This window comes from Sylvia atricapilla, chromosome 6 (assembly GCF_009819655.1).
Source record: "Sylvia atricapilla isolate bSylAtr1 chromosome 6, bSylAtr1.pri, whole genome shotgun sequence".
NCBI lineage: Eukaryota > Metazoa > Chordata > Aves > Passeriformes > Sylviidae > Sylvia > Sylvia atricapilla.
In genome coordinates this window covers 62,591,411-62,603,926 of record NC_089145.1, presented here as the reverse complement: position 1 = coordinate 62,603,926, position 12,516 = coordinate 62,591,411, and positions in this window count along the sequence as shown.

Below are 12,516 nucleotides of genomic sequence, written 5' to 3'. Positions count from 1 at the left end.
GATTTTTTTTTTTCTCATTTTGTGTAGATAGCAGCTGTGCAATTTCAAGCAGAATGTTTGCTTTGATCTTCTTTTCTTTAATTGAAATCCACAATTATGAGATTTGTTTCTTTTATGTTTGCTAGTTTATTGGTTTAATCTACAAAATGTGCTGTCTTGCTGTCTTACACAGTTAAAGGCAACAACACAGTTGGGATTTAAATGGCAAACTTGGAGGGGGGCTGCAGTCTCTCAGGTATTGGGGGATAAAACTTCTTTCATCTGATTTCAGATCATTATACATACAGGGGAGCAACAAGAACCCAAACAATATGTCAACTAATTGCAAAGAATATCCCTAGATAGCCACTTAATGCAAACTAACCACATGAAAGGAGATTTGAATATGGAGGCAAAGAATCCCGCTCTGACAGCTTTTTTTGCAGATTTCCTTTATTTGGAAGCCTTTGTTTTCATCATAGAATGCTTGCCTGGCCTCTCCAGCACCAATTCCAACCTACCTGAGTTTACCAACCATTTTAGCACAGTCAGGGTTTTTAAAGTTTGAGGGAGGCTTTGCCAAACTCAGGTTCAGAGGATATGGCAGAGTAAGCATCCACAATCCAAAGGAGCTGAGAACATCTGGAAACAAAGTCACAAAGGATTTTACCTTGTTAGGTATAAGTGGGATGGAAGAACATTAATACTTGGTTCACCTATGGATTTTTGAAATTTTTTTTAGGTAGAAAATCTCAGAAAACTCTTACAAAAAACTTCGGGAATATAAAATTCCTTTCCTTTAGTGTCTTTGCCAAGAACCATTTCCTGACAAAAGTGATGGCCAGAAAAAGAATTAATAAATGCATTTTGAAAAATACTCTGTGTGTTTTTGTAATAACTTCCTTCTCTTGTGAGCTAGATGCCTCAGAACGAGATGGTTCCAGCCCTGTGATTATCCTATAACACGGACTGCATGTCAGATTACCCATCAGTATTCTACACTGTTTCTCCAATTAAGGACAAAACCCCAAACCTTCTGTGAAATCAAGCTCAATTGTGTGTCTTTTGTTAGATGGCTAAAAACGGCTGAGAATTTGTTCTCAAACACATGAAGGAAACAAAATAAAGTCATTAATGAAACTGTATTACCAGTTATGGATCCAATCTGGAGTGCTCCTGTTTTATAGCAGCTAATAAGCTTTCATTTAAAAGGAAGTTTTTGCTCGTGTATAGAGATATTTTTTGTGATAATGTCGAATGGGAAACCTTATATAATTAATGTGAAGCAGAGCTACATCAAACATGGAGCTGACTGATACCCTGTCCTAAGGCTTAGCATGGTTCTTGTTTTAGTCAATAAAAAGGGATTCACAGCAACTTCAGACTGATGTACAAATTGCAAAGACACAAATCTGTGAATTCAGGAGGCTAAGCCATGTGAAATAGCCACTCAGCTGCCTGCAGCTCCAGAGTGTGGGATTGCCAAGCTCTCTCTCAGTCACAAAAAGCCCAAGTGCTCTACAAGAATCCCTAATATTAACCAAGAGCTGTCTCCCCTTGCTGAGATGGTTAAATCAGTAAATAAATAGCCTTGTGCAGGTTTGTTTGCAGTGGTGATGGCTTGGAGGGAGTGCAGTGTTGGTGAATGCAGCCTGCAGCCCCTCACTGCACCACTGCCAAGAGCAGCACTGAGGTTGGCACTGAGTTTGCAAAGCCTCAGCTCTGAGGTGTGCTATTCCTGAGCTTGTGTTCATCTGCCTGGTGCTTTCAATGGGCTTTAATAGATCTGCTTTATCTGTAACAAGCATTTTTATCCTGTTCTCTCCCTTAACTCGCCATGGTACAGCCACAGGTTCACAGCAGAGAGTGGTAACATGTGGCTGGAGAAAGAAAGGGCTTGTGAGATTAATGGCAATGGGGCTGTTGTGTTTCTGTGCACAGAGAGCAAACTGTAACATCTGTGACTCCGAGAAGAATAAGGTGACAGGACTCCTAAGGACTAAAGAAGGATCAGGAATGACACAATGTCTGCCCTCTCAGCTCTGGCCACAAAGAATTCTTGTCACAGGTCTCTGCCTCTGATGTCTTGCAGAGCTCCGTGTTACAGACATTTTCTGCCACACTGGGCACATGATGGGCACAAAAAGAATTGGGAAAAAAATACCACTTCTGCATCAGTCTTACATTTTACCTTAAACTGTTCATTGTTAGAGCCATGTTTCATTAGAAGAGTAGTTATGTCATCTTGAGACCTTTCTGGAAAAATCTTAGCTATAAATTCATGAATACTAGAAGTAAAAGAAATAGAATATGTGTTTTTACTAGAGAATACTGAGTCATTTCAGTGTTTGTAATAAAAAGTAAAAAAACTTCTCCGTATTAAACTTCAGCTATCACAGTAACTCAGCCTGATGGGTTTGAGGATATCAAATCAGAAATCCAACCTCAGTGTCAGAAAAGAAACTCACATTAGATCATTTAATTGCTTGATATGAACCACACAACTTGGCACACAAATCTGTGGAGCTAAGCAATAGCAATTTAGATTTACTGGGTTAAGGGCTTGGTCTAGCTACTAAAAAAATGAAAGTCAATTAAACAGCCAGATAGACATGCAAAGATTGTTAGAATTCTGTGTTAGACATTATATATATGTATTAAGTTTTTGCAGTTTCTCATAGAATCATAGAATGATTTAATTTGGAAAAGATGTCTCAGGTCCCCTGGTCCAGCTGTTACGCCATGACTGCCACATCCCCCCCTAAACACAGCTCCTGACTGTTCTGTCCACAGGTCTTTAAACACCTCCAGAGACAGTGACTCTGCCACTTTCTCTGTTCCAATGCTTGGCAGTTCTCTTGAGGAAGATTTTTCCTCTAATATCTAATCTGCCCCTGTCACTTCTTGAGACCTTTTCCTCTCTTCCCATCTCTTGCTGCTTCAGAGCAGAGTCTGATCCCTACCTCAGCAGTGGCTTTGAGAAGAAACAAGAGACTCTAATGAAGGCTTAGAAGTGAGGATTTACCTTCTCAACGTGAGACAAGTTAAGCTTCCTTTGGAGATTGTTGGTAGCACTTTGTTATTTCCCAGTTTTATTGATCTAACCCTTGCACGGTGCCATTGTGTCACCATTACAAATCCCAACTGTAAATCTCATTAGACTGGATGAAAAGTGACCCTGCTGTACATTAACACAGACTCCGACTTCAGGAGGCTGAAAACGACTCTGCCATTTCTGGGGTGTGTCTCTCTTTTATACTCTTCTACACAGACCAAATCGATTGGTGACACAAAGACAAACCTCTTCAATCACATTGGTGAGATCAGAGGGACATCAAGGAGAAGTCCCTCCTAGGAAAAGGAATGATTAACAAAGGTACACTTACAAAAACACTTCTCTTTAGACAGAAAATTCCCTAGGAAAAGAATTTCAGTAAACCAACACATCTCAGGCATGAACCAGGGCTACAGAAAAGTACAGACAACACATTTTCCTAAAATTCATGATCGAGAAAACGAAATAGAAACACTTACTCCAGCACTTTTTCTGCTCTATTAGCTTGCATGGTGGAGCTGGTATTCTACTCACAAATCTTACTGTAAAATAATAATAATGGTAAACTTATAGAATTGAAGAAAAGGGTGGGGGAAAAAGACTACTGGAAAAAACAAAATTATGTTATTCTACACAGTTTGTGTGTGACCATGGAGCAATTTATACCTGGAGCAAAAGACACCTGGGTCTAGAGGACATTAATATGCCCTAGAATCCCTCTTTTTATTTCATATCTAAACCACAGATAGCTTCACAGTGAGGATATAATCACGAATACTTAGAGCAGACTTCCATGCATATTGCAGGAAAAAATAATTTTTTTCTTAACCAAACTGAAAGAAAAAAAATTTGTCCCCATTTCTTTGTCTTCCTTTTCTATAGTTTTCTTATCCCACTCTCCACAATAAAATTTGATATAGTGAAGAAATGTCCGTGGTATAAAATTGTGCATTTCACTTTCTGCAAAGAAAATACTCAAATAGGTCAGTCTTGGATGAATCAAAAATGTACAGTCTCAGGTTTTATTCTTCCAATAACTTCCTTCAAGTAAATGGCCTCAGGCTTAGCCTGCCAAAATTGCAGTTTGGCTGTGTCAGTGGTGCAAAAGGAAGTCAGACTGAAATCTCTGCCATCCTTTTACCACGAAATTTTTACCACTGCTGACCTTTTACCACTAAATTAACCTCATCTTCTATAGCTGTAAATACAGACAGGCTTTATACATTGAATATAACAAAAAAAAATCTGATATTTAAAAAAAAAAAAATCATTTTTACAGCCCACCAGCAGTAGTTAGGATCTCAGATGTGTTTGAAAGGTTTCTCCTGAAGCTTATGAGTCTGTCGTTTCACTGAACTAACTTACCTTTATTAAATGATTTCTTGGTTCCTTAAATGAATCTGCCCACAATGACACCACGTCTCTGCACTTCAGTGTAACACTTGACATGCAGGTTCGTGGTCAAGAAGGTATTGCAAAATAAACTATGATGGAGAGAATATTGAGTGAAAATGAAGAATATTTAAGAAGAGAAGTAATTTGGTAACATACATTGGATGCAGCTATCTGGGGAAACAGAAACCAAACCAAGCTTGCAAGTGTAAGTGAACTATAAGAAATTATTGACTCTGCCTGTTATTGACCAGAACAGAAAGTAAAAAGCAAAACAAGGACATGAATAAATTTGAAAAAAGTAGACAGACTTAAGTTTTTCAAATTCTCCTTGTCACCTATAGAAAAAGAGGCAGTGGAATTAATCAGCAAGCACAAATATTGCTTTTAAAACTATCATTCAAATGAGTAAAAAAAAAAAAAAAAAAAAAAAATTCGGCACTCTACAGGGAAAAATATAAAAAGAAACAAAGTACTTCAGTGATTTTCTTTCTTTCTTTCTTTCTTTCTTTCTTTCTTTCTTTCTTTCTTTCTTTCTTTCTTTCTCTTTCTCTTTCTCTTTCTCTTTCTCTTTCTCTTTCTCTTTCTCTTTCTCTTTCTCTTTCTCTTTCCTTCTTTCTTCCCTTCTTCCCTTCTCTCTGTCCTTCTTTTTTTTTATTTGCTCAGTAAAACAGGATAAGAGGGCTAGGAAGAAAATGAATGAAAAAAATCACACGGGAGAAAACAGAAATTATGAAACAAAAAAAAAGGTTGTGGAATTTATCTTCATGTCAATGCAGATATTTTGCCAGCTCTCTTCCAAGCACAGAAGAAGGAATTGATATGTCATTATCAATCTTGGTGCTTGCCACTTTTTGTTGATGATCTAGAAATGCACTGGCAAGAGCAAAACAGGATTTATCTCAACAGGCGGATTTTCTGATTTGCACATCCCTCTGGTAGATGTATCAGACACATGCAGCTCAGAGAAAGTGCATTATCTGCCACTTGGTGTGCTTTAGTGGTAGGGCAATGATTGGGAAGAGAGGGAAGCACCTCTACTCCATACAGATATATATATATATATATATATATATGTATTACACATTTCCTCAGAATTCTGTCTGACACAATACTCACATTCTTGTGAACTGATTTACAATTTTCTTCAGAATTCTTTCTGAATACTCACATTCTTGTGAACTGATTTGCTCCCTCAGTCTTAAGGATCTGATGCAGACTGTGAATTCCTTGGGATGTTCTTTCAAACCCTTCTATGTATTGCAGAGTGCTGTGTTGTTTTATATTGGTGTTCAGAGGGAAAGAAGCTGCAACTGTGTAATTCTGCCATCCATAATCTGGTGAGAGAGTGCTTGCTGCACTCTTTTCTGAGATGAATTACAGTGGTTCAGGTTATCTGTCTCTTCAGTACACCAAACTGCAGTAAAAATGAATACTTTTTGAGTATGTCTACATTTATTAGACTCCCACAGTTATGTCCTCCCGAAAATGATGCTCAAAATGTTGCATTCTGAATCAGCGAGGAAATGAATAGCTGATACAAAGAAGCACTCGCTGTATTATCACTCTCTGGGGCAGCATTTCCTGAACTGCTGCAATGCAGTTTTATGATACGAGGAAGGTAATGTATGCAAGCACTGAAGGTATACTTATCAAGTTCTAGTTCAATTGTAAATTAAATTCACTCTAGTGGGGAAGGAAAGGAAATGTTTTCATTCTAAAATGTAACAATGCTTGTGCATTTTTAATTTATACCATTAAAGATTGGACTTCAGACAGACTCTCAGACACATTTTGACCAGATTAAAATAGTTCTTATTTAAGGTACGCCTGGGAAGAAATTAGTAAAGTACAACCTTTTTAATCCCCCAAAGTATCTTGAAATTCGTGAAAGTCACTTAACATGAGGGCAAAGTTTATAGTTAATATGAGAGAAATATAAAAATATCCATGGCGACTTGAATATTAATTATCCTTCAAAAACAGATTGATAAAACTCTTAACACCACGGTGGGTATATCAGAAATCAGGGAACAAAACAGATAAAAAACAACATGTAAGACAGTGACACTGTTAGGAATATACAAATTAAACTACTTTTGCACTAAGAGAAATTATCACATTCTGATAGTCTTGAAATTATCTGTTACATTGTCAGACCTAGGGCAAAGCATTTTAACCAAAAGTTGGACTGCTTTTTGCAACTCTATCACCTGGTCTACTAAAAATACAGCCTGACTTTAGAGAGGCTGCATCTCTTCTAAATAATGTTTGTAGACCAGAGCACCTCCCTCATTGCCAGCCTGTAAACAGTTTCTAAATAGTGAACAATAAGAATAACTCATTTTGGTAGCCAGAAAAATATATAATTCCAAAATATCCCCTTAGCATCACAGAAGCAGTATGTCCAATAATGACATCTGACAGCAGAAGAAAAAAATATGATGTTGGTGTCATTTAGAGATCATTTATGAACAACTGAATAGTGCATTTAGATGGGCAGGAATCAGAAATGTCAGAAAACCTTCCTGTATGGAATTAGTTCGCAGTGATATTGCTGTAAATATTTGGGAATTGTAAAGACAGGTATTTCATGAGAGAGTAAAACAGCAATAGAACAGGCTGTCAGACCATGCAGTAAAACAATGCTTCTAAGATCAAAGAAGAATATTGAGAATGAAAATGCTTCATTTTGATGACTAGTTTCCTTTGTGGAAACACAATTTATAACTGACCCCACTGGGATGAGTATATTTATTGGTTATTCACTGATATGGGGAGCAGCCTAATCTCTCTCAAATGTAGCACTGCAGGATTGTTAGAACACTTCTTACATTTTGGTGGCTTTCAGCTCATCCTTCTTCCTTTGATGCCATGAGCAGGGCTAAGAAATGTAAGAAATGCCCTTGTATTCAAAAACTGGCATATTCAGATGTAAAAAACCAAAACCAAGGCGGCAAAACAAAAGCAGCCAAACTCTTGCTTGGAGCCATCAAAATGCTCTTCCCCTCCAGATTCTATATAAATACATAGTTCAAATCTTAAAAAGATCAGAAAGGGGAATAATTTGTCTCTGAAGTAGACAAAAAAGATGCTATTTGCCACCAAACAAAAGGAGGTTTTCAGATGGAGAGGAAGGAGATATCCCTTGTTGAAATCAGAAGTTTGATATAAAATTTTGAATATAAAATATTCACTTTCTGTGTATTTAAAAAAAAATGCAAGTGTAGCATTTGCATCGATTATTTCAGGAAAAGGTAAAGAACATGAAGGATAATAACTTGACTCCTGAATTTACTTAGGATATTCAGGAGCTCTGAGTTCAGTAAAAGATGGAACAATCCACATCAAACTGGCAAAGATGTTTCTTTTTGACATAAAATTCCATCTTCAGCAACCCTACAGACCATTTCTATTACAAAGGGATTTTTGTTTTCATTCTGCAGTTAGAGCAAAACAGAACAGATTCTAGTCATTGAGTATGTAAACAGAAAAGATGAACAGACCATTTAGCTTCATAATCTCCTTACTGGTGGATAAAAAAAGAGCCATTTCCATTAAAAAGGAACACCAAAAGCAGAAAATTCAAAAGAATCTTTTGAGACAGTGATTTTCCCTTTTTATGTGCTTAGAATCTGTCTTGCTCTGCTCTCTTACTCCTTACTACTTAGAATCTCTCTTGCTCTCAGTGTTGTAACAACCATCTCACTGGTTGTCCATTTTAAAAAAAAAATAATTTTTTCCTATTCAAATTAAAGGTCATTAAATGTAATTAATTTAAATGGTGACTGAGATCGATTGACAGGACAAGAACTTACAGAGCAGCTGATGGCTGACCATTCTGTTACCCTTCTCTCATGTCTGCTGGTATTTATCCACAGCCCATACACACACAGAGACAGAATCATCACAGAGAGCAACGTTTCCACGTGAAAAAATAACTAATTATGAAGTCACAAAGATGTTATCTATCAAGAAATTTTATTACCAAAAGGTTTCTGAGTTCATGGATTCAAAATAACCTGTAAATCATACACCACAGACAGGAGTTCCTTTACCTGCACGTCATATTAGGAAAAAAACCCAGTTATTCATTCATATATATGTATGTGTATAAATGTGTAGTCACAAATATCTGCCTATCTTTGTTGATATGTGTCTATATTCAGTGAAATTATCTGTAGAAGGCTGACAGGTGAATAAGCCTTTTGGCTAAGGAGCTTGCACAGATACCTGAAAATTCAATTCCTAGAGTTTAACTCCCTAACTACAAAACAGCCATAACAATGCTTGGAAACTTGAGAGGAAAAATACATTTTATGGACTTATCAATGTGAATAGATTTTATGGACTCCTTCACTATGTGTTTAGAGAGTTAAATGCATCTCTATATGCTCCATGCTAAATGCATATCCATCTCTTTATAGTGGTAGTATCTTTTTTTGAATTATCCAAATATCATTTAAAATCGAATTATTTTGCACCTCAATACAACTCAGTTCCTTATCATTAATAAAAAAAGGATGAGTATCAGTATAGCTACTGACCTCCACTTCTGAACATCACAAGTTTGATTACTTTTAAAGATGATATTTTCTCTATATAATGTGTTTTCCCACATGATTTTTCTGTGTTACTGAAAAAACAGAATTTTGGAGATTAGTCAAGTATGAATGCTAAACTTGTTCATGAGCTACCTCGGACACTTTTCTTCCTTTCAACATTACTCTTTGCTAATTTATTTTTTTTAAATATGAAATCAGATTTGGTTTCATTCTGGTAGTGAAATTACTGCATTTGGCATCAGTGGTGTTAACAGCAAACACGACTTGGAGATTTAAGATGCAACTGATGCAATCTTGACTTACTGTAGAAATACCTCATATTTCCTAAGAAAGAAATAAAGAAAAATATCACCACAACATACATCCTTCACAGCCACTTCTAGAATTCTGTGCACAGTTCAGACCTCTCTGTCTCTAAGGAAATGACAGAATAAATTAAAAAATAGAGAGAGAGAAGACATATAAGGAAAATCAAGATTTTAATGTAAGGAATATTGACATTGATATTTTTATATATAAAAAAAGAATATGGTGTAGTTTTGTAGACTTACAAGTGGCATAGAGACACCAGATGTGGATATATTGGTTGTTGTGTCCTCCCAGTATGAGGACATGGGGAAATGCATGACATTAAAGTCAAAAGGGCGCTTTAAAAATAATTAGCCATTGCACAGGAAAAAAGGAGCTGCAAAATACCTTACTGCAATTTGTTGTAGTAATACCTCCATGATTTTTGGAAGTGACTGGAGAAACTTCTGAAAGAACAATAATTTTATGACTGCTATGAATGCACCCTGTACTTCTGGCCTTACCACTTTCATGGTGTCAGTTTTTCAGTGAAGTGTTCTAAAATTTAACATGATGATAGACATTGAGAGTTGATAATGGTTTGGGAATCCAGCAGTTTACAAACTTGGAAAAATATACATTTCAATGCATGGAATCATAGAGTATCCTTGTTTGGAAGGGTCACACAAGGATCATTGAAGTCCAGCTCCTTGCCCTGCAGCCATCACCAAGAAACACATTTTTATAAATAATGAGTCCAATTTCATAAAAAAATGCCAGTGTATTGATAAAATTTTGTGAAATAGAATTTTATGGGAAAAAGCCAAACTCAATCAGACAGCATGGATCCTGGGATTGATGCTGGGTGACCCTCAGATCCCACAGTGTGCTCTGTCCTCCCTGGTCACAAATTCTGTCCTTGCACAGTCCAGTTTTATACAGCTTTTCTTGCTCAAGGCAAAAGTTGCCTCACCCCATTGTCCACTCTGTGGGTGTTTCAAATTCTTATTTCTTTCCCCCTGCTGGTCTGGTGGATGGTTTTCAGGGCAGTGTTGGGGCTCCTGATTAGATTTAGGGGAATTTGGCATTCACACCCCACAGGTCTGATGTAGATAAAATCCAATCAGGTGATGATCACCGGGTCGTTGGCAATCCCATCTCCTGGTGGGGACTCCCTTCTTTGTTTTGTAGATTAATGGGTCTCCTATTCCTGGAAGCAACTTGTAGCTGCACCACACTTTTATTTCAAGGGGGCTGAGGCAATTGATACAGTTTATATTTTAATACAGGATATCTATCTAAAAAGAACAAATTAATTCCCCAATATTTATAACAACCATCTGGCAGGCTTGGTGCTGAGACCAGCCACCCTCTGCAGTAAGAACCTCTCATTCATACCCAAGCTAAACCTCCCTTGACACAGTTTCATGACATCCCTTTACATCCTATTTCTGGTCACCAGAGGGAGGAGATCAGTGCCTGGCCCTGCTCTTGCCCTCAGCAGGAGCTGTAACTGCAGTGAGGAGTCCCCTCAGTCTCCTCTTCTCAGAGTGACCTCACTGCCCACTCAAAAGGTTTCATCTCCAGGCCCTTCACCACTGTTAACAATCTCTAAGACCTTTGTATCATATAATTGAGGCCAAACCTGCACACAGGACCCGAAGTGAGGCCACAGAAGACAAGAGTAGAGCGGGGTTAATTCTTGAGTTAAATCTCTGGTACTTGAACTGTTCCATGCCCCAGTATCTCCCAAAAATGGTCCACCTTACTATTTCCCTAGAATTCCAACTACCAACACGCAAAAACAGCAGCAAATGTCAAAATAGTTTAATGTTCTCTCAAGAGCAGTGCTGCAGTAAAGACATGCCAGGTGGGATGCTGCTACACTTCATTAAAAACACAGAACAACCCACAGTAGAAATGAGTTCACCCATACAGCCAGAATAAAACATACCGTGTCTAATCAAAACCTGCAGTACACACTCTGAATTTTCAGCTGTTCTGTGAAAAATTCAGTTCAACTATATTTAATCATCATTGTACTTGATACTTACTGTGGTTTGTAGAGTAGCAAATGAAAGTTACTTTAAAATAGACAGTGAATAACAGCCACAGAATCAACAGAGAACCAACAAATGCAGACTCTTGTCGTTAGAAAACTCCCTGTATTATTTTCCATATTCAACACTGCTGAAAATGAACTTGCTAGATGGTTATTGAATCAAAGATTCATGATGCTACACAGAAAACTGACCTGAGAAAAGGCCCTGATCTATCTAGACCAAGTCACTGTAGGGGCCATTGCAAATATTGCTTTAACAGGAAAACAAAGGGTTTTTAGCAAAGAGAACACGTGTTCCAGAAGAACTTCCACACCTTCTCTTTAAAATTTGTGTTCATAAGTAACCTGTAGGAGAACAGATGGAAGTTGGCAGGGATGCACTCCAGAACAACAAAGAAACGACTAAAGGAAAAACAGATATTTTGTCTATTGTTCCATAGTGAGTGTTGCTGACAGATCCTGGGTGAAAAATTAATTGTCAGTCATCTAGAAATAAAGTACCTACTTCTTCAAAACACACTGCAAATCTTTTCTGTACAGAGAAAACACCTGTGATTGAAGATGGGATATTTTAATATAGTGGATATAATTGTCTTCAAATTGCAATTAATTTGTCCAATATAAGTCATAATTCTTGATCTAATGCATTTGTTTTGGTTTTTTTTAAAGGATAACGATGAGGAAAAGTAACCTTATGTAAATTCAAAACAAATGTTAAAAATTATGAATGTAACGGAAAAAAGTCAGATTTTATATTTTTTGAAAAAAAAAATAGAATTTAAATAGTTTATTATACATTGGCACATAAAAATATCCTTTTACTCACCCTTTCATCATGAGAAATTTAATTTTGGTGATGTATTGTGGTGCAGGAATGTAGCAAATCACTACAGACATGTTTTCATTTTTCCCTGAGATGAAGCCTGGCAATCAATGCAAGTTTGCAAATGTACCTTTTCCAGAAGATAATATTCTCCTTTAAAACTGCCTCCATACCAAAACCTCCAATGCATGTGTTGAGTTCCAGACTCATGACAGGCAAGTCAAAAGTAGGTCATTGAATCCAAATTATTTAATCTTTAAGGGAGAACCAAACAGGTTAACACTCAAAATAACCATGGTGTGATCAGAGTGAAGGACTTTGTAGGATGCTTAAGATTCATTGGTGTTCAAGC